The sequence below is a fragment of the Nelumbo nucifera genome, chromosome 7 (assembly GCF_055504915.1).
Source record: "Nelumbo nucifera cultivar China Antique chromosome 7, China Antique-T2T, whole genome shotgun sequence".
In the NCBI taxonomy this organism is placed as follows: domain Eukaryota; kingdom Viridiplantae; phylum Streptophyta; class Magnoliopsida; order Proteales; family Nelumbonaceae; genus Nelumbo; species Nelumbo nucifera.
Window position 1 is genome coordinate 26,940,183 of NC_142655.1, and position 4,332 is coordinate 26,944,514.

A 4,332-nucleotide genomic window follows, 5' to 3' on the forward strand; every position below is an offset into this window, starting at 1 on the left:
GTTTATTGGGGTTTTCCCAACCGACCCGATCTGGTTGGGTTATTTGAGGTGGAAATCAAAATCGACCCACTGATAGGCCAAACCGACCTGGTTGGTTTGAGTCGGGTTGAAAATTTCGGTTTTGTTGTTGTACAAAATGACACCTAATTGAATTCTAATTGTAATTGCCTAATGGGTTGCCTATTTGGTGTAAAAGATTATAGAAAGTTAAAAACTATGATAAATTGCCTATTCTAATTGTAATTGCCTAATAGGCCTTCTAGTTCTAATAGAAGACTAGTTATAATTAAGTAGGAAACTACTCAAACTAAGAACTATCGAACTAGTAGAAGGCTAATTCGGTTCGTGTCGGGTTGGTTTCGGTTTTCACATAAAAAAACCGAAACCGGCCCAATATATCGGTTTATATATTTGCCCAACCCAAAACCGACCGGTACTAATGAAAACCCGACTGACTCGGGTTGGGTCGGTCCAGGTTGGTCGGTTTGATCGGGTCGAGCATTCTTATGAAGAGCCCTATCGCTAAATATTGATGAAAAAAAAGGCAAAATGTCAAACTTATTCTTCATTATTTCTCAAATTTTCATATATGATGATCCTATCAAGTCGGAATCTCGCTGATGTTTTTTCTCCAACTATTCGGCCATTTTACTTCTATGTTTTGTAGCAATTTCAAATCTAAATTGATTTATCTTCGCTACAATCACGCAATTGTGTTTCTTTCCTTGACTTAAAAGACTGTTTTTCCTGTTTTGCACTGCTTCTCGAACTAATGAAAGTAGAGCAGAGTTAGAGTTGCATTTTTAGAGGCAAAATCAAATAACCCTTAGCAATTTTAAGAGATTTTAACCTTTTTGGAGGCTATTCATGGTAGAAGATAGAAGAAGGTAACAGCCTTTACTTGAGGCATTGTTTCAGAGTTTCATATTAGGAGGTCGAGGTGGAGACAAGGAAGTCATCAAGGAGTATTTCAATAACTTGGGTTTTAGAAATGGAAGAAGATGTATGGAGATAATGACGACGTGAACAAGATCCAACTTGATATTCAATTCAAGCACTCTAAGACTATCGAGAACGTAATAAGGACAATTTCTATTTCCACCACTCCTCCCCACCCCATACCATCCTACCAAAGTTCGAACCACAACGAGGTTGCACTTAGTTTTGGGGAATGGAATCCGAAAACACGAGGATTTACAACATGGTGAATTATGGTTGTTTTGATGCCAGCAATAGTTGAGGAATAGAATTCTGAAATTAATGAATTTGAAAGGGTGGGTCCCACCAAATTATGTGGATTTAAAATCCTTTACGGTATTTATTTGTTGTGCAATGTTGTAGGTGTTTCCTAGAGGGGCATTTATCAAATAAACGTTTATTTGATAAACACTCACTTTAAACGTTTTTTTTTTTGTTTGATTGTTTGGTTGGGCTTACTTTGGGCGTTTCAAGAAACAGCCTATAAAGCTACTTTACAACTCAGCAAAAATAAATGTTTTTCTCATGGGTTGGTTGTTTGGTGGCGCATTTCAGAAAATAGCCATATGGGTGTTTTAGTACGACACTTTCACTTGGATGCGTATGAGCCAAGAATCAATCCAATGGCCCAAATTACCCATGCTTGCACGTAATGGCTGATTTTCATATCCAATGGTGGATCTATGATGCAAACCACATCTAACGGTCAAAATGTGTGGTATAGGTCCTCAAAGTGTGAAATCAATATTTATTGATGTATATTATATAAAAACTATCCATTGTTTTCTCCTAACCTCGTTTCATTACTTGTCTATTATTTTCTTCTGCTTTGGATTAAGACAAATACTTTGTTGGTAAAATATTTATTTGATAAAAAATTATTATACTATGGACATCACAGTTAAATATTGACGAAAAAAGTGAAATGTTGAATTTGACCTCCATTATTTCTCAAATTTTTTAAAACAAAACCGATGAAAATTTTCAAGAATAGTAGAAGAGTCCAAGGCCCCACCAATCACTTGAAACAAGTGGGTGGGTTTTTGCGCAAAGTGACTCCTTGTCCCTAGCGTTAAAACATGTGTACTATGGCAACGCCGAAAGCAATGTGTCCTGTGGCCTTTCTTGAGTCCCTCATTCTTGGAGAGGTAGATTCTCATCTTTTATCTTTATTGTTCTTATTATTCTCCTTCAGTCCTTGGATCAATTTATACTTACTCCTTGATGTAGTAGGAGGATCGCATGTAGAGAGGGCTCTTTTGCTAAGATGTCATTGCATACCAAACTTATGTTCCTTCTAATTCTTGTTTTGTTTATTCACTAGTTCTGCTTTAGGTTTAAAAGGGCTGTTAAATTTGGTCGCCACCACTTGACAGAGCAACAACCATTGTAGGAATCTAGCACTCGTAACGTAATGAAGGCATTCACAAGGGATTCCCATTTAGAGGAACATATTTGTTATAAGGTGGGTTTTTCTCATTGTTGCTTTATTCATTGTGGGGTCATAATAGTGTTGTAGAGTTAGATATAGTCGGATTTTAGGCTGGGTGGAGATAGCGGAAGGTCATTTTAGAAGGCTTTGAAATTTGTACTGAGGAAAGTGTTGGATAGATTTGAAAAGCAGGGTGGTCTTGATTAGTCACAGTTGGAGACTAGACTTGTTGTTCATCCACCTATATTAGTAGTGGTTGCGAGCGTATCTTATAATTCTTATTTTTTTTTCTTTGGTTATTGTTGGTGGAGATGATTGCTAGCGACATTGGTTGAGCATCCCTTTCCACAATAGAACTAGGTTGAGCATCCATTTGAAAATTTAAAGAACAATGAAGGGCAAAATCGACCATAAAAGGGTAGTTTTGGAATTAGGAAGAATTATATAACTCATGTGACACTACATGAGAACAAATTATTGTAATGACACACTAATGGTAGGAGAGGATTTTGTCCATTATAAAAAAACTTAATGGTCTTCAAGTAATTTTTTAAACAGTGGGGTGTGTTTTTGTCCATTTGCTAAACCATAAGGGTAGTTTAAGTATTTAACCCTATATTAATTTATTTAATACATACATACATACACACTCCAAATTTCCAAATCATCTTAACCCCCTTTCTATTCATTTATGGTTCACAAAGGTGATGGATTAGGAAACGACCGCTTCCCTTTCTTGAAAGAAAGAATTAATCCCCTAGATTATAGGCACCAATCCCTCTCTCCCCCTTACAATGATTTAGTGCGCTTCTTCTTTTCTTTTATAATTTATTGCCTTAATTGGAAAAAAAATTAAAACATCACAAAGACTCAACTCTCAAGAACCTACATTTTCTGTCCCTTTTGATCTTCTTCATCCCTATTAATTAATTAATTAATTGAATAAAGGTGACCATTCCTAATTATCCACTCATTAATTGGAGTTGAACTAATTCATGCCTATTAATAACAATTTAATCCACTTACTCGATTAATATTACATTAATTTAAATTATTTTATTCAATATGTAATAAAAGAGAGTTAAGGATAAAGTAGGAAGGGGAAATGAAAGAGAGTTAAGGATAAAGTAGGAAGGGGGCTTTGGAGAAAGGAGAGGGTTGCTGACATGGACCATTTCGCTTTATATATAGTATATATATTATTTATATTATATATATATTTCAAAATATATTTAAAATATTATTTATATTTTAAAACTTTCTTTTATTTTAAGTAAATATATTTTTCAAAAATACTTCTAATTAAAAAAATTTTGATGATTCAAGTGCCCACAAGGAACCCATCTCCATCGAGAATCGGGAATGGAGGGTAACTTTTAACCCCAACAGTGATTAGGATGGGGAATATGATCCCTGCCCTAAACTCACCCCATTGCCACTCAATTACTTATCATAAACAGTAAAGTACTTATTTTACTATTAATTAACATTAATTATTTAAATTTAATTATAGGTTAACAATAATTATGATTTAATTAACCTTAAATTAATAATAATTATGAATTTATTATTTAAATATATTGTCCGATAATAATCTGGACAATATATTGGTTGCGATTATTGGAACCAGAAGCAATTCAATCGATTCGGGTCCGTCAGGTCGGACCCGACCCATAACGCCAAATTAGCAAACGGGGTTTTAATAGTTTCCGGGGTATTACAAATCGACGGTTTAGATCTTAGGATAGTTTTTTTGCTTCATAAGATCTTACGATAGTGGCACTTACAAACATGTATATTTGTATTAAAGCTACACAAAAAGTGAAACACAAAAAAAAACAGGTGAAGCACTGAAACTTCAGGGGCAGTTTGGTCCTTGCGTTTATTTTTGAGAGACGGTCTGTCTGTCCCTCTCTCCTCCT